This window comes from Aquarana catesbeiana, linkage group LG01, assembly GCF_042186555.1.
Source record: "Aquarana catesbeiana isolate 2022-GZ linkage group LG01, ASM4218655v1, whole genome shotgun sequence".
Taxonomy (NCBI): Eukaryota; Metazoa; Chordata; class Amphibia; order Anura; family Ranidae; genus Aquarana; species Aquarana catesbeiana.
The window spans coordinates 857,032,304-857,051,931 of NC_133324.1; positions in this window are offsets into that span (position 1 = coordinate 857,032,304).

Consider the following 19,628-nt stretch of genomic DNA (forward strand, 5'->3'; position numbering starts at 1 on the left):
ACTAGTAGGTAAAACCTATTCTGACTCATGTTTAACCACTTCAGCCCCGGAAGATTTTACCCCCTTCCCGTCCAGAGGACTTTTTGCAATTCGGCACTGCGTCGCTTTAACTGACAATTGCGCGGTCGTGCAACGTTGCACACAAACAAAATTGACGTCCTTTTTTCCCCACAAATAGAGCTTTCTTTTGGTTGTATTTGATCACCTCTTTTTATTTTTTGCGCCATATCCAAAAAAAGAGCAACAATTTTGAAAAAAAAGCAATATTTTTTACTTTTTGCTATAATAAACATCCCCCCCCCCAAAAAATATATAAAAAAACTAATTTTTTCCTCAGTTTAGGCCAATATGTATTCTTCTACATATTTTTGGTAACAAAAAATTGCAATAAGCGTTTATTGATTGGTTTGCGCAAAAGTTATAGCGTCTACAAAATAGGGGATAGCTTTGTGGCATTTTTATTATTATTTTTTTTTATTAGTAATGGCGGCGATCTGCGATTTTTATCGTGACTGCGACATTATGGCGGACACATTGGACACTTTTGACACTATTTTGGGATCATTGTCATTTATACAGTGATCGGTGCTATAAAAATGCACTGATTACTGTGTAAATGACACTGGCAGGGAAGGGGTTAAACACTAGGGGGCGATCAAGGGGTTAAGTGTGTCCTAGTTAGTGATTCTATCTGTGGGGGGAATGGGCTTCCACTCACATGACAGCGATCACTGCTCCCGATGACAGAGAGCAGTGCTCTGTCATGTCACAATGCAGAACATGGAAATGCCTTGTTTACATAGGCAATTCCTCGTTCTGCGGCTCCGTGACACGATCGCCGGGAGACCGGCGGACATTGAGTCTGCCAGTCCCGCGGGCACGGTCACGATGTACTAGCCCCGCCAGTTAAAGGGGATGTACAGGTACGCCCATTTGCCCACTGCTGCCATTGTGCTGACATATATCAGCGTGCAGTGGTCGGCAAGAGGTTAAACCCTGTGAGTCTTAATCTGGGTCAGGGTTATGAGAGTTCAGGGCTGGGTCACTCATACAAGCAGCTCTCTGGTACCTCCCACCAATTCTGTAAAATTGGAGAACATTCTGGAAGTTGGAGGGCGAAGGCTAGGAGGGCTGTCCGGTATGTTTTAGGGCGCTAAACCAATCCCCAGGTGGTGGGCCTGGCAGGGGAATAAGCCAACCCTCAAAGCGTAAGTCCAGTTTTATTGCGAAAAAAAAAATCCCCTCTGGGTGATCTATGTACCTTGCGAGGATTTAAACAAAATTTGTTGCAGATTCCTACCTTTTGTTATTCTAAAGAAATTTCTGTTTGTTCCTCTGTTCTCCTGTGTTGAGTGAGTCTAATGGGAGTGGTTTCATAATTATCAATCAGCTGCTGCAGAATCAGGGCTCTAATGAGGAAAGTGGCAGGGACTGCATCGCTTTAGACATGATTTCCTATTGGGAGTATCTTACCAGAATTTACATTTTTGTTGCAGGGGATGCCAAAAATCTGACTTGCTAGTAGACTACTGGGAAAATTAGTGAGCCAATCACACAAGCAGGAAATTATGTTTCTGGAGGGTGTTCTGTACACATTTTGTGTACAGAACACCTCCAGGCTGCCATATTGCATTGCACTTTACAGTAAATTACAGAGCTTCAGATTGAAAAGTAAAGGTATTTTTTAATAACATTCAATTATAATATGACCTGTGTTGCAATTGTATACACTATATTATTATTTTTTTATTTGCTATTTTTATTTATTTTTTTGTTCCCATGAAAGTGGAGTTACCCTTTAAATATGGATGAGTCATGCCAGCAGGGGAGTCGGGTGGAAGATGGAGAGAGACTGCTGAGGGGACTGTCGGTGGCCCTTGAGGGACCGCTGCCGGGGAGAGGATCCTACCACAGGAGAAGTTGGAAGGAGGCTTTAAGGAGAGGCAGTGGGAGCAAGGAGAGGACAGTGTGAGTACTACAGCATGGTGGCAGGGACCTACAAGCTGCCACATGTAGCAGGTCTCCCTGGAAGATAGCGGTGTGCTTAAATATTCCCTTCCTTGCCCTGGGAGATCGTCAGTGGGGTAGACAGGTGAAGAGAGTCAGTCGGGTAGACTGGTGAAGAAGCAGCCAGGTGGGCTGATTAGCAATTCCCGCTATAGTAGAGCTGGGACCAGTGTCTACAAGAGAGTTGGAGTTACTCCAGGATGCAGTTCACAACACATTGTGCTATTTTCCAAGGGGACTGAGTCCCTAGGCTGTAAGGGGCTGTTGCTAATTTAACAGAGACCACATTGTGCTACCTTCCAAGGGACTGAGAGTTGCTAGCCCGTAATGGGCTGTTGCTGAACTAACAGAGACTGTTAGCTTCTAAAAAGGAATCAATCAGAGCTGTTCAGATCAAGGAGGAGGAATGAATTAGAGTTGTATATCAATTATAATATGACCTGTGTTGCAATTGTATACACTATATTATTATTTTTTTATTTGCTATTTTTATTTATTTTTTTGTTCCCATGAAAGTGGAGTTACCCTTTAAATATGGATGAGTCATGCCAGCAGGGGAGTCGGGTGGAAGATGGAGAGAGACTGCTGAGGGGACTGTCGGTGGCCCTTGAGGGACCGCTGCCGGGGAGAGGATCCTACCACAGGAGAAGTTGGAAGGAGGCTTTAAGGAGAGGCAGTGGGAGCAAGGAGAGGACAGTGTGAGTACTACAGCATGGTGGCAGGGACCTACAAGCTGCCACATGTAGCAGGTCTCCCTGGAAGATAGCGGTGTGCTTAAATATTCCCTTCCTTGCCCTGGGAGATCGTCAGTGGGGTAGACAGGTGAAGAGAGTCAGTCGGGTAGACTGGTGAAGAAGCAGCCAGGTGGGCTGATTAGCAATTCCCGCTATAGTAGAGCTGGGACCAGTGTCTACAAGAGAGTTGGAGTTACTCCAGGATGCAGTTCACAACACATTGTGCTATTTTCCAAGGGGACTGAGTCCCTAGGCTGTAAGGGGCTGTTGCTAATTTAACAGAGACCACATTGTGCTACCTTCCAAGGGACTGAGAGTTGCTAGCCCGTAATGGGCTGTTGCTGAACTAACAGAGACTGTTAGCTTCTAAAAAGGAATCAATCAGAGCTGTTCAGATCAAGGAGGAGGAATGAATTAGAGTTGTATAGGATAAAGGAGAAGAATCAAATAGAGCTGGAAATAGGAAGGACGTTATCCCTGGTTTTGTTACTGTTAAGTTGAGCATCACATAATTCCTATCCCCATCTAAGTTATTACCCACTAATAAAAACACAAAACAAACCTCAAGGACTGCTCACTGTGTCTGGATGAAAGCTGAAGTTGTGTTGTGTGCCTGCCTGTTCAGCAGTGGGGAACCCTGTCATCTGCAACCCCTATGGGGGTAGTGCTACATCAGAATTTCTAACCCTCTCCCACATTACTAAAATGTTTCTTTTTGTGCCTCTGACCCAATGGAAAGACCTTTTTACTACAAGAATAAGGCCTCATGCACACTAGAAATGTTTTCAGCTGCTTCTCTAAATGCTCCTGCATGTCGGCCTATGTGTCCATGCACACATAGGCTTTTAGAGGAGTTCAAAGGCAGAGGCATTTAAAGGAAGGAAAAAATCACAACCAGTGCATCCAGGAGCAGCAGAGTATTGGCAGAAAAAATGCTTGACACTTCTAAACACGTGTTAACGCTAGGCTAAGTGTCAATTCATTTCAATGGTCAGTGAAATGAATTAACGCCCAAGTGATTGTCGTTTGTAAATGTGCTTTAACACGTTACTCACTTTAACAAGCGTCAGATGTTTTTTCTGCCAAAACGCTACTGCCAGGAGGAATGGCTGCTAGGAGAGTTGGCAAAATGTCCTTTGTGCATGAGGCCTAAGAATCAGCAGATCAAACAACAATGGGACAATTTTAAATATTATATGCCTCAATTTACTATTAATTATATATAATATATTATACATATTTTATATGCCCCAATTTACTGGATAAAATAAATACAGGCTGGGACGTTACTACAAGACTTAATATACTAAAGAGGATACAGCAGTATAAAATTGTCCAGCTGCAGAACAGTTTTAAACAGTTATAATAGGGCTAACTGGTGTATGCCTAACTTTAATTTTATCTATCTATTGCAGTCATTGTGATTAATATAATGTGAGGTGGTTTAGGTGCACATTGTTCTTTAGACAGTTCTAATCATAAATAGGCCTAACTGGTGCATGCCTAACTTTTATGTTGTTTATAGAGATAGGAGGGTGCAGAATGGTGCAGTGAGCGGTAAACCACAGAGTCCAAGTAGTTTTTATCAATATACTGTAGAAAGGTCCAACTCAATACAGGTAAGCACAATCATCCAGAGGCACATACAAACTGTAACAGCAGTCTCAAGATTTGAAAGATGTGAACTGTAAAGAGGATCAGCATGCGACCTATCCGGTCCACACTCAAAGGGGAGGTTTCCAGAAGGGAGGTAGACATAGTCCCTGCACTGTCCCTAGTCCTCCATAACCTTCTCCTACTGCTAAGCATTGTCCCTGCCAGACAGTGAACTTGTCCCTACCCTAGTCACTTGCACAAAGCGCACCAAACTCGGAAGCCAGACTTAAATAGACTCTGCCTGAACCAAGATGGCTGCTGAAGTCATGTGGGGTGCCAGCATCCAATCAGAGAACTGCCTCCTTGTGACCACAGGAAGTCATAGAGCAGTGGTTCTCAACTCCAGTCCTCAGGACCCACCAACAGGCCAGGTTTGCAAGATAGCTGAAATACATCACAGGTGATATCATTTGCTGCTCAGTGATTGCAGTATTCTAGTCTGCATCTCCCCCAAGGTAATACTTAAAATCTGACCTGTTGGTGGGTCCCGAGGACTGGAGTTGAGAACCACTGTCATAGAGTATCCAAGTTCCTCACAACTGCATTGCGGCTTTGGTCAAGTACCACCTGCAGTGGTGAGTACAGACTGCATCTGCCTATATGTGGTGAATGTGAGTAATATAATATGAGGTGGTTTAGATGTTCACAGTTTTTGCATTAGTTTTTGATTCTTTCAAATGGTGCAACTGCATGCTGTGAAAAAGGTTCCTAGAACAGATAGTCATTAGCAAGTGAACTCTGGATTTTGAGCACCCTAAATGTAAAAAAAAAAAAGCCCAAACATACAATAAAAACCACCATACCCCCAAAATAATACTCACTGAAGCAAAAGACCATTTTTAAAGGGAAGCCTTGCTGCAAAAAAAAGCGGTTTATCCTAATTAAAGGCTAAATCATCATAGAATAATAAACAATATACACCCCCCAAATTTGTGAAAATCTCCAACTTGCACTTGCTGAAACAAAAGCCTGTTTTTAAATGGAATCTTTGCAGCTAACAAAAATGTATGCTATGGATTGGATGGCAACTAAGTCTTGGTTCACACTGCTATGACTTGTCAGGCGACTTAGTACCCAGACAAGTCGTGCTCCATTAAGTGCAATAGAACTTTTCTAATCAGAGCGACACAAGTCACTCAAAGGTTCCTGCACTACTTTGGAGTGACTTCAGAGCAGCTTGCATTGACTTCTGTTAAAGTCACACTATTTTATTCTCTAGGGTGTCTGCTTACAGAGGTTTAGAGGTTTTATGCAATCTTTAGGGTCTAAAATATTTTTTTTAATCATGTATGCAAAAAAAATAAAATTGGGTTAATGTAAAAGGGCACTATACTGACACCCAATATAAGAGTCATTCTTCCCAATTCTTTCCACTGATCACCAGTGCTAGCAGGACATTTTCTCACTGACCACTATTGTGAAGAGACCATTCTTCACTGACCACCAGTCTAGGGTGGTCTTCTGCTAGTGACTACAAATGTAAAGGCACCCTTCTTCACTGACCACCAGTGTAAGGGGGACCTTCTCCTACTGACCACCAATATCAGGGGATCATTTTCTATTAAACCAATAAAGAGAATCACTATGATTTGCATTGTCCATGTTTAATTTTCTGGCCAATATTATTATTAGTTTAATATCATAGTTATTAATGAAAATAATTTTGATGGATAAAGCAGGGGTGTGAAGTAGTATCTACTTTAGGTCAAATGGTCTAGGTAGGCCACATTCTTTGTTTTTTTATTTTCATATAGCTACAAATTACTGATCACATTAATGCAGCATGAGCTATAAGTATAATCTTTTTAGCGGGGGGTTCCCTGAAAACTGAAAAATATTTCAAGGGTTCCTTCATAATGACAAATGTTAATAAAGGGCACTCTAAGCCTTCCTTGCGCTATACAAAATTAAATACGAGTTTGCTGTAGTTTGGCTTTAAGTTTTTTAAATTAATACCAAAAAAATGTCTAAGTGAAGATACCACTAGGTAGGGGCCAACATAAAGTTTGTTTGTAAAGAAATATTTCCTTGCTCCAGATGTCATTGCATCTGTTTCTTTGTGTTCCACTCTATCTGGTCCCCTTGTGCCCTTGAAATTATAAAGAAATTAGAAATTAGATCGCTAGCAAGAGGGTAACAAGTGGCAATTATCTAGTGTCTATGTTGGGAACCCATAAGCTGAAAAGGTTTATTCTGATTTGAAATTTTTATATGCGTGTTAAGATTGTGGTAGTTATTTACTCCATAGACAATAAACGCTAAAAGAAAAAAAAACTTGCTGAAAGCGCTAAATAAGATGAATTATACCAATTTATTAAGCTTGAGTTACAAATATCGCAAAAGGAACATTGGTGACATACAGAGTATTCAGGAAGCCTTCCCTGAGGTTTTAATTCTAAAGCTTTTAATCCTTTAAATGTATCTTCTTTCCAGGCCTAATCTGTACAGGTATTCTTTTGTTTACTTTGGCTAATGACATTCAAGTCTTTGGCAAGCAGACTGTTTTATTAAGTAAACCTACCTTCTTATAAAATCAGGGTATATTTCATCTAGTTTACTTTAACATAGTATTTTTCTTCAGTTTTCTTGATGTTGTTGCTTAATAAAATTGATTGGCTTTTCCTTAAAAGGTAATGGAACACCAAAATCATGCCAACTCAAATTATTAATTCTGCCTCAAATTTTTATATGAGATATAGTCCCCACAAGACCATTCAAAGGCTTAATCTGTCTTACCTGAGACAGTTCCTCTCCTAAATAATAGAACTCTAACTTTACTAGTGCTCCTGTACCACTTAAGGACCGAGCCTCTTTCTGAGATTTGTTGTTTACAAATTAAAAACATTGTTTTGCTAGAAAATGACTTAGAACCCCCAAACATTATATATTTTTTTTCTAATACCCTATAGAATAAAATGGCAGTCGTTGCAACACTTTCTGTCCCACCGTATTTGCACAGCGTTCTTACAAGTGGACTTTTTTTGGAAAATATACACTTTTTTTAATTAAAAAATAAGACAACAGTAAAGTTAGCCCAAATTTTTTTATATTGTGAAAGATAATGTTACGCCGAGTAAATTGATACCCAACGTGCCCGCTCGTGGAATGGCGACAAACTTTTACCCTTAAAAATCTCCAGAGGCGACGTTTAAAAAATTCTACAGGTTGTATATTTTGAGTTACAGAGGAGGTCTAGGGCTAGAATTATTGCTCTCACTCTACTGATCTCGGCGATACCTCACATGTGTGGTTTGGACACCGTTTTCATATGTTGCTCACGTATGTGTTCGCTTCTGCACGCGAGCTCGGCGGATTTTTTTTAAAATTTATTTTACCTTTTATTTTGTATTTTTACACTGTTCTTTTAGAAAAAAATTTGTGTCACTTTTATTCCTATTACAAGGAATGTAAACATCCATTGTAATAGAAAAAAAGCATGACAGGACCTCTTAAATATGAGATCTGGGGTCAAAAAGACCTCAGATCTCATATTTACACTAAAATGCAATAAAAAAAATAAGAAAAATAATTAAATGTCATTAAAAAAAGAAATAAAAAATGTTGCTTTAAGAGCTAGGGGCGGAAGTGACGTTTTGACATCGCTTCCGCCCTGCAATGGTATGGAGATGGGTGGGGGCCATCTTCCCCTCACTCATTTCCAATTTTTTTCAAATGTCTCCACAAAGTTTGTAGCCATCTACCTAATGCCAGAATGAGCTGCATTTATCCAAGGAAAGATAGGGTGGCAGAAAATTGGCTCTGTCATTATTAACAAAAATAAATAAATCTATGAACTGGATTCATTGATTAAATCTGATTCCAACAATCTATGGAAAAAAATAACTTGTTTTTGAAATCCCTCTATCTCTGATTTGATAACTTCCATTACAAAAGTCTTGTGGGGACACTCATATTAGGTATGTCTTCATTTCTTCCTTAATTTCTTCCAGTCTAGAAGAATATATGAAAAGCACTTGTAAAAATCATATAAAGATTACAGTCGGTAATTATAATAGATTAACCTTTATTTGGTATCATGCAGTATTATTCTGAATTTTTTTATCTCTGTTATTGAGTTGTATTTATTAAAGGAAAGACAAGGTAAAAGAAAATTGGAGCTATCAATATTAAGAAAGTTAAAAAAAATATATGAAAGGACAATTTATATTTTTAAATAGACCAAGATGAGACATCTCTACTAAAGGGAATGAAAATACAAACTTTTTTTTTAAACAAATAATTAGAAATGCTTTATGATCAGGTACCCTCAATAACAAAAGGTAAGTTGCCAGTGGGGCCACTCACATTTGGTATCTACTTTTCTCTTTTTTTTAGTTTGGAGGAATATAAGAATATATATAAAAAATTATATATAATAAAAATCATATGAAGATTACTGTAGTTTATAATAGTTTAACCTTTATCTTGTACCATGCAGTAATACCCTGATTTCATTTTTTGGAAAAGTACAACAGCAGAGTTGCTTATAAACTGACAATATATATAATAATATGTATTATATATATATATATATATATATATATATATATATATATGCATTATACCTATCTATGCCAGCAGGTGGTGCTGTAGTATTATAGTGTATAGTTAATGTATTCTATGATATGATAGGAAATACCCTTTGTATCTAAGTGTGCACTTGTTTATGTTCTCTTCTTGTCTGTCTCCATGATGATAAAAGGCATGTAATATATTTCTCCATAAAATTAAAGCCGTTTGCTGTATCCAAGAAACTTCCAAAGCATGATTTCAATACTCAGCTAATAGGTTATGGGTCCCAGGCACCCAGGCATTGGAAAGGATATCCCTGGCACTGGAAAGATAACTCTGCAACTCAGTAAGTCAGTGAGTACTGTATACAAGCTACTGAAACATGGCAAGCGGTTCAGATGTGAAGTTTGCAATTCCAAAGCTGAACAATGCCAATTGCCAGCTATGGAAGTTTAAACTACAATTGTTTCTTAGCAAGGATGACTTGAAGTAAGTGCTGAATACAGACAGACCCACAGACGGAGAGAGGGAGTAATGGGAAAGGAAGGATAGACAGGCAAAACAATTATAAGCTTGCTAGTGGAAGATGGCCAGCTTATCCACATAAAAACAGAGAAAATGGCCAAAGATATGTGGACTGCATCACAGAAACACCCTGACCGTTTAAGTTTAAACCGCAAGCTATTTTTGCTTAGAAAGTTGTACAAGATGAGACTACAAGAAGACCAGCATATATGTGACCAGGTGAAAGCTATGCTAGAAATCACAGAGCAGCTGCGTGCTATCGGAAAGGACATCAAAAATAACCATATTGTTGCCCTGCTCCTCTACAGCCTTCTAGAGACATATACTGCTCTTATTAACGTTTTAGAAACCAGACCCGAGCAGGAGCTGACAATGGAATATGTCAAAGAGAAATTATTTGATGAATATGACAGAAGGAAATGAAATATGCATCATGATAACAAAGCTCTTAAGATGTACAAAGGCATAAAGCACAACAAAGAAAGCAGAGCCTGTTTTCGCTGTAACAAGACCGGTCACTTAAAAAAGGACTGTTCTATCTGGAAAGCCCAGCAGCGAAAGCTAGAGCTATTCACAAAAGAAAGAGTCAACGTAATCACAAAGGAAACTGCACAGTTCATGGAGTGGCACCTTTAAAGTGACACAAAGCTACAAGCCACGCAGCTGGTGCATAGACTCAGGTGCGACAAGCCACATGACTAGTGATGAGACCTTTTTCACAAACATTGATTACAGTGCAAAAGACAAAGTTTTCCTAGAAAGCAGGAAAAGCATCACTGTCAAAGGTAAAGGCCAGGGCTTCCTGAAATGCATTACACCACAAGGCAAGCAGAGTATCCTTGTAAAGAAAGTGCTGTATGTTCCAGAACTAGAAGGCATCCTTCTATCAGTGAAAAGTCTTGCAAACAACGGTCTCACAGTTAAGTTCCAGGCTGATAAATGCACAATTCACAATAATAAGCGATTCCTCGCAAAAGGAAAGTTGGATGATCACTAATACAAGCTCATCACCACAGACCAGGAAGTCAATATAGTCTCTAATGACCTACATAACAAATGTATTCATTTATGACACAGGCGGCTGGGGCACAGAAGTCTAGATGCTATATAGGAAATTATAAAGAGAGGCTTAACAGAAGATTTGACAATAGCGCCTTGCAAAGTGCTCATGAAATGCAAGAGCTGTATTGAAGCAAAAGCCACACATGCTCCCCTTCCACAGGCTTTTCAAAGAAAAACCACCCACCCCCTGCAGCTCATACACAGTGACGTATACAGATATCTACTGACTTTCATTGATGATTATTCCATTGACATTGATGACAATAAGCCATAGTGTTTATTTTGATGAGAGCCTGTCATCAGAAACACAGATCCCTGAAAGCTGTGAAGTTAATATGCCAGACAAACCAGAAGAAAAGGTCGAACAAAGTGAACCTGTACAGGAGTCTGAAGAAGAGGTGGAACTCACATTGAGTAAATCAAGTTCCCCACTAGATCCTGCTGAACTGCCTAAAGTCAGAAGATCCACTCGGACAACAAAGGGGATATCACCCCGCAAGCTGTCATACACTGTCAAAACACATATCATACTTGAACCAACATCCTGGGAAATCATAAACAAACTGCCAAAACGTGAAGCCAACAAATGGAGAAAGGCAGCAGAAGAAGAATTAAAGTCACTTCAAGAAAATAAAACCTGGACACTCACAGAGCTCCCTCCTAACCGCAACACTATAGTAAGTGGCCCTTCAAAGTAAAGTTAGACACAGAAGGGAATATCCACAAATACAAAGCCAGACTAGTTGCCAAGGGTTGCTCCCAAATATTCGATGAGGATTGCAATGAAATATTTGCTCCCGTCTTAAAACACTCCACCATCAGAGTGCTTCTTAGCGTTGCAGCCGGGAAGGGCATGCAAGTGAAACACCTAGATGTTAAAACTGCTTTCCTATATGGAGATATCAAGGAAGATCTCTACAAGGAGCAACCACCAGGGCTTGATCAAGGAGACAACCCAGTATGTAAACTCCAGAAGAGCATACATGGTCTTAAGCAATCTGCAAGGATGTGGAATGAGAAAGTGAACAAAATACTTACCAGAGAGGGATCCTCAAGAAGTAAAGCAGACCCCTGTCTCTTCTCCAAGAATCAAGAAGGCAGATGGATATATATCCTTATCTAGATGGATTTACATCCTTATCTATGTTGATGTCATTATAACCTGTTTTGAATAAGAAGGGGATTATAATCAGATAGTTCACAAGCTGAAAGAAAATTCTGAAATGAAAAAACTTGGGAACATTAGCTATTATCTGGGAATTTAAATGGAGAGAGAAGAAGGAAGTTACTTACTCAATCTCAGAAAATCTCTGAAATCTTGGAACAATTCTATATGCAAAAGAAGTGAAAACTCATATGGAACCAGGCTAAAGAGCAATGAAGCAGAAAACTTGCTACCCAACAATGACATGTATCGCAGAGCAATTGGTAAACTGCTATATGTTGCCACTGTGACAAGACCAGACATAGCCACAGCAGTGGGCATTCTATGCAGGAAAGTCTCAGCTCCCTGTCAGCGTGACTATAACGCAGTAAAAAGAGTGATGCAATAACTCAAACGAACAATTCAGATGACGTTATGGTTACCAGCAACATCCAATCCAACAATGGTCGGATATGTGGATGCTGATTGGCCCGGGGACTGCACAGACCGCAAATCCATAAGTGGATTCATCTTCCAGTATGGAAAAGGAACCATAAGTTGGTCTAGTCAAAAGCAAGCAACCGTCGCTTCTATCTTCAAGCAGAGTACATTGCAGCAGCACATGCTTGTCAAGAAGAAATATGTATTCGTCAACTTTTTGTGGACATTGGGATAGACATGTTAAAACCAATTTTCATTTTTGAAGACAACCAGGGATGTATAAAGCTTACGCAATCAGAAAGGGTGAATCCTAGGACCAAACACATCAACGTCAAGTATCACCAGTATTGAATGTCAATAATCAAGAGCAATGTGTTATTGACATTCAATACTGCCCATCAGAGGAGATGACTGCCAATGCACTCACCAAGCCTTTATGGAAGGAACGTCATAGCTATTTCCAGAAGAAGCTGAATATAATTTGACAACGCACATGCTGTTGAGAAGGGGTGTTGGATAAGTACAACAGCAAAGTTTCTTATAAACTGACTATATATATATATATATACACATGCATTAAAAGGCGTGTAATATATTTCTCCATAAAAATATAGCCATTTGGTGTTTCCAAGAAACTCCCAAAGCATGATTTCAATACTCAGCTAATACATTTAGCTCTGCTGGTTTACGTAAGCCAAATAGGCTGTTCACTTTGCAAGGGAATTTGTACTTTGTAAATAGGATGTTAGTTTTGCAAAGAAAGTTGCACAAAAAAATTAATGGGAAATTAATTTTTAAAAAAAATGCATTTTTGCTTGCACATAATTGAATGATGGAAGTCAGCAGAGCTTTCAGCTCGTTCACTAAGTTCTGGGGAAAATTCCTATTCAAAGCGCAACTTTCTATTTGCTTTAGTACATAAACCCCACAGTCTTAAAAGCGCATTCTGGTTAGGGCTCATGTACACAGGGCAGTTGAAAACCTCTACTGTAACGCTGGAAACTGATAGTTGGAAATCGATGGCGAAAAACGTCAGTTTTACAACTTTTACATACTGAGTTTATGCGAGTTTAGCAGCAGTTATGAACATTTGAGATTAGAAGCATTTTTTGAAAATAACTTCAGGAGCAGTGGCAGACTGTCCATAGAGGGCGCATGGGCGCCGCCCCACCATCCATATGTCCGGCCCCCTGATCTACATATCAGGGTGCCAGACTATAGATTCCAATGGGGGGGTGATTTTTGAAGCATCTGATTAGAGCCAGAGGCTTCAAAAAAAGGTGGGCTCGGAGCGCGGAGCACTGCGCCCTGATCCCACCGAGTTGTGTGACGATAGTAAATTAATTTTCACTATTTGCACACTAAAGTTCCTCCCTGCCAATCAGGAGGCACCCTGGGAGAGGAGGAGAGGACACCACAGCCTGCCAGCCCTAGATAGGGGAGCTGCCTGACCGCCTGCTGCCCGGGGGGGTTGTCAGTACCGTCCTGCCAGCCTCCCAGACAGAGGGGGGTGGTGTCAGTGCAACGCTGCGGACTGCCAGGGGGGTGCTGTCAGTGCCGCGCCGCCGCCCCCCCCAAAGGTAAAGCCCACCAGCCGCCACTGCTCAGGAGACACTCCCAGATGCCCACAATTCATGGAAAACAAGTAAATTATTAACTATTTCAGCCATTCTGTGAGAGAAGAGGGAGCAGCAACAAAGAGAGCAGTGTGTATGTAGAAAGCTGTCTTATTTTTTGTGTTTTCACTATGGATCCCATCATGGGCATGTGTGAGGAAATTCTCCTGATGTTGCTGTTTCTGAGGCTCTGAAGACGTAGAAAATTGTGTGAGAGGACCAGAGTTGATCGCTACTAGACTCATCCATTGATGCAGGCAACAGCATATGGTGAAATTTCATCATTTTTATATGTTCAAAAATTATCAGAAATGTTTTCCCCTTTAAAAAACCCTTATGAACGCAAATGCTCATAAACATACCGTGGTTACACAAGGTTACAAGCATTTGGTGTTTGAAATGCCAGTAAACTACATTCCTGTATGCGATTTTTCTGCTTTCAAAAAAATGCCTGTAACATCAATTTCCTCTCAACTACTATAAATGACTGAGTGTACATGTACACATAAGATAACATAGAGGAGAGTTCAGGGGCTGCTGAAAAAAAATGTCCAACTGCTCCTAAACTTCAGTTTAGCAGCTGTAATGTACATGAGGCCAGAGCTTTGCTTTGAATTTAAATCGGAAGCTACATGGATTGATAACATGTCTCCAAATTTTCTGAGACAGTAAAGCAGACTCCTTTGAACACAAACAGACTTATGCACACACGACCGGACTTTTCGACCGGACTGGTCCGACGGAACAAATCCGTCGGACAATCCGACCGTGTGTGGGCTTCATTGGAGCTTCAGCTGACTTTTTCTGTCGAAAATCAGAAGGACTTTAGATTTGGAACATGTTTCAAATCTTTCCGATGGACTCGAGTCCGGTCGAAAAATCTGTTTGTCTGTATGCTAGTCCGACGGACAAAAAAGGACGCAAGGGCAGCTCTTGGCTACTGGCTATGAACTTCCTTATTCTAGTCCCTTCGTACATCATCACATTCAAACCAACAGACTTTAGTCCATTCATGTGTGGGCAAGTCCGGTCGTCCGAAAGTCCGTCGTAACTCTGTCGAAAATCCGTCGGAAAGCTCGTTGGACCTTTGATGCTGAAAAGTCCACTTGTGTGTGCGCAGCATTAGGGTCCTTTCACACGGGCGGTTCAATCACGTCTGCTTATCAGTTTTTCAGGCGGACCTGATCGGAAGCCCCATTCACCCCTATGGAGCGGCGCATGTCAGCAGTGACATGTCCGCTGACAACCGCCGCTATCTGATCTGATCCTGTCCGCCAAATCCAGATGGATGGTGACCCTATTTTCCATCCGTCTGGAGGATCGAATCGTATGAGATCAGATGAAAACAGACAGGTGGTCCGTTTTCACCTGATTTCCCCATAGGGGAGAGCAGGACTCCGCTCTGCACAGTGAGTGGAGATGGACCTGTCATCTGCCTGCTCAGCGGGGATCAGCGGAGCAATCCCCTGCTAAGCAAAGCAGAGTCCGCCGAGTTGACTGCCCGCGTGAAAGGACCCTTATGTCGCAGTTCAGCACACAAGGATGCTGATGATGAATTAATGCGCAAAAATGGTCTTTCAAACCTACTGATGTTTATTTATCACAATTTTTCCTTTACAGTAGCATTTGTAAAAAAAAAAAGCCATTGCAATAACTAAGAGGTTGAATGAAGACTTTAGTGCAATATTAACATGTTGGCAGCTAAAAAGTGAATTTATTTATATAGTTGTCTATTAGACCTAAAAGAGTTATGGTTGGGGAGCAAACCAGAACAGAGGAATAGTGACACAAAGCAACAATTGGGCCTTGTTTACATGGGACATACTATAGCATATGCTTGTGCATAGGCAATGTTTACCTGTAGGGGGATGAACAGGTGTTCTGTGCATACCCATGTAGGCAGTCCCATTCAAGTCAATTGGGATGCAGTCATGGCACGGATACAGCTGCTGCTCAAATTTAACATCCATGTAAGTGCACAGCCCCAAACGCAAACTGCCTGCATTAAGAGCAATGGCTGTGTCCCTGCTACCTCTGGGTCTCAATTAAGTTAAACATAAATGCCTGCAAAGGGTACTATAAAAAGTCCCATGTGAACGAGGTCTTATGAGCTATAATATCATGTGAATGACAGAAGAACCCCATCATATGAACAAGAAATGGACCTATTTGTGACACAACAAATATGACCAAAACACCAGTGAAAACCCAAAAAGCACATTTATTTCAGTTGGACAAATCGCTGAAAGCACCCACTCAACTCTAGAGATTCTGTTTTAATTTATCATGTAGTACTCCTGTGTAAACGAGAATTGCCAAAACTGATCCACTGGTCCTTACGAACAAGAAATGTTCCATTATATGGTGGTATATGTGGCAGTATGCTGATATTTACACTGTACCCAGCCACTAGTTCTCAGTCCTGGACACTCTGGCCAATGTATTTGCTTGGAAACCGTACAAGAAGCAGATTCTGTGCAGTGGTTTTGCAGAGAGCAACCGAGATCCTCCTTTTCATAGCTCTGCTGCTGGCACTCCTGGCCTCTTCCTCCTGCTGAGTGCCCCCTAGAGCCAGCAGCTTGCAATGGGGGCACCCGAGCAGGTATGATTCTGTGCAACTCAAGTCACATCTGAAGTGTGAACAGAGCCAAGATTTTGGAATGCTCCGAATTAACCAAGTTAAATTTGACAGAGAAACATAGAAAGCCCTCATTAAGCTAAAGCCTACTTGATCTGTGTGTGTGTGTAGAGTGTGATTTGGATCATGCTTTATAGATATGGAGTCATTAAGGAATACATTATCTGTGCATTACACCCTCTGTAAATGTAAACACATCCTGTCTAGAACCAACATTTTAATTAACATAACAGCTTAAATGATTCACTGCCTTCCATAAATAGGACCTAATGCATAGTATTCAGCCCAGTGTGGGAACGCACCTTTGTTCTGAAAATTGAATTTGTGTAATTCAGGAAGTGAAATAAAATGTTAATTACAGCAAATCTAATAACACCCGGCTTAATATCCTAAAGAATAACATAAGTTTGGTGTCACACAGGGATTTATCACTCTTCTGATTAGGGAGGGTTCAAAACAGCAAGGGCTGTGGCACTTCAGGCACACATTCTATGACCAATTTAGCATGACACCGTACAGAGTGAAGTACAGTAACTTACTCACTAGGCAATCATGTGTATTTGGTCAATAAATTCATCTATACAGTTCTGGTATAGAACAGTACAGTAACAGACATTTTAGTAGGGACAAGCACCAGTTAGGGTACCTCCACCTCCATAGTGGTTTAAACACCTAGGGAAAGTTTAACACACATCCCTCTAGCTTCAGCTTGGCTCACAAGAGAATAATGGGTTGCTGTGTTGATGGGCCCTGAAGCTTCTGGATGCTGATGTCATCAAGCATGCCACAAGTAATGCTGGTGGTTGGTTCATTTGAAGTACTGGAAGTGTTTTTAGGTGTACTTTTAATAAATCAACCATAGATAACCTGCACTGAGTTTTTTTTTTCCTACTTTGCAGACACCAGTGGTTTGATGTGGTACTGGAGATTTGGAATTGTGCTAAAGATTTATAGAGTAGGAATTGCTGCCTGCATTCCCAATCAAACCAAATGAGGAAAAATTCCTCTAGTGGGACTTTTGAGGGCAGAACCTTAATAATATTGAAAAAATGATTCATATTTTATTTGAAAAGTTAAAAACCATGAAGTTAGAATATAGTAATAAAATCAAAATGGATGCATATACAACTATGAGTGCAATATCACATGGCATTAAAAACGACCACTGGACTCTGTTAAATGTGTGGACAAGACAGGAGATGACCAACGCGTTTCAAGTTTTATGACAATAATCCTCTTCTTCAGGGGCTAGTGGTTCTACAATGAACATTAGTTGTCTAAAATTAACAGAGAGCGAAAAACAGTAAGCATTCATTATTATATACTCTGCATCGATGAAAGAACTATATGCAGACAATACCATATAAAGGCACTGACCATGTGTTTCAGATGAAATTTCACCAGTATTGCAACCTATTAAAATCACAGGAAGGGCTTGCTGTCATAAACCACTCATACAAAGCCGACCAGCGGGAAAGACAGGGCAGGTCTAAAGAAACAGGACCAACCACAGAGGGCACTCTGCGTCCACCCCAAATACGGATGCACCACAGATTAGACCAAAGAAGAAACCAGGGTTTCTAAGACAAAAGGAATGGGATGTTGCTGATTGTCAAAATATAGATGTAACCAAATATGGACAATTCTATATATATTAGGAAATAAGTAATCATTTGAAAGGCTATACAAACCTTATTAATTGCTGGTTGGTCTGCAGGAAGAGAGGGAGCATAAAAAGGGCATACGGATCCCATCGTGTCTTTATGGGGAATACTCCAGGGGTAACCAAAGCAGGTTATAATCTAATACAAGAAAGTAAAAAGGAGAGAGACAGCCAAAAGAATTGCATCAGTGTGGGCAGTGGCAGCTGGTGCTCAAAATTTTTGGGGGGGCGCAAACAAACTGAAAAATTCTGAAAAAAAAACATCAATCGCAGCCACTGTCATCAAAACGCAACCACTGTGTTATCAATCGCAGCCACTGTCATCAAAACGCAGCCACTGTCATCAAAACACAGCCACTGTGTCATCAAAAACGCATCCACTGTCATCAAAAATGCAGCCACTGTGTCATCAAAACGCATCTACTGTGTCATCAAAACGCATCTACTGTGTCATCAAAACGCATCTACTGTGTCATCAAAAACGCATCCACTGTGTCATGAAAAACGCATCCACTGTGTCATCAAAAACGCATTCACTGTGTCATCAAAAACGCATCCACTGTATCATCAAAACGCATTCACTGTGTCATCAAAAACGCATTCACTGTGTCATCAAAACGCATCTACTCTGTCATCAAAACGCATCTACTGTGTCATCAAAAACGCATCCATTGTGTCATCAAAAATGCATCCACTGTGTCATCAAAAACGCATCCACTGTGTCATCAAAACGCATTCACTGTGTCATCAAAAACGCATCCACTGTGTCATCAAAACGCATCCACTGTGTCATCAAAAACGCATCCACTGTGTCATCAAAAACGCATCCACTGTGTCATCAAAAACGCATCCACTGTGTCATCAAAAACGCATCCACTGTGTCATCAAAAACGCATCCACTGTGTCATCAAAAACGCATCCACTGTGTCATCAAAACGCATCCACTGTGTCCACTGATCCCAGAAACCATGATTGTCCCCTTAATAGCAGCCAGCATCTCTTTGAACAAGGGGGAAGGGGGGCAAGTTATCAAAGAAGGATACTCACAGTGATTTGGGGGGCTGGGAGAGGATGCTGTATGTGCTAGGGGCCACTTTGGGAGCAGAGAGGTTTTGTGCTGGGGGGGGGGGGGTCTAATTTTATATTCAACCCCCCTTCTAGCACAAATCCTCTCTGCTCCCAAAGCGGCCCCTAGCACATACAGCATCCTCTCCCAGCCCCCCAAATCACTGTGATTATCTTTCTTTGATAACGTGCCCCCCTTCCCCTGCAAGTGTCATATTCAGACCTCAGATCAGCACGTCCTGTGTATGTGTCCATTCTCCTCCCCCTCCCCCTCCCCCTCTGTCTGTGTATAGGAAGAGTCCGTGTGTTAGTGAGACAGGAGAGGGGGGGATGGGGAAGAGAGGGACAGATACAGATGCAGCTGTGCTGTGCTGGAGCTCACCCTCCTTGCCAGACTGAAACCTGTCCCTCTACTGCTCTTACCTTCCTCCTGCAGCTCCGCTCGGCCTAAGAACGGAGCTGCCAACGTCACTTCTGGCTTTCGTCTGTTTCACGAAAGCCAGAAGTGACCTCAAGATTTGAAAAGCAATGCTCCCTCCCATAGAATCACACTGATTCTACGGGC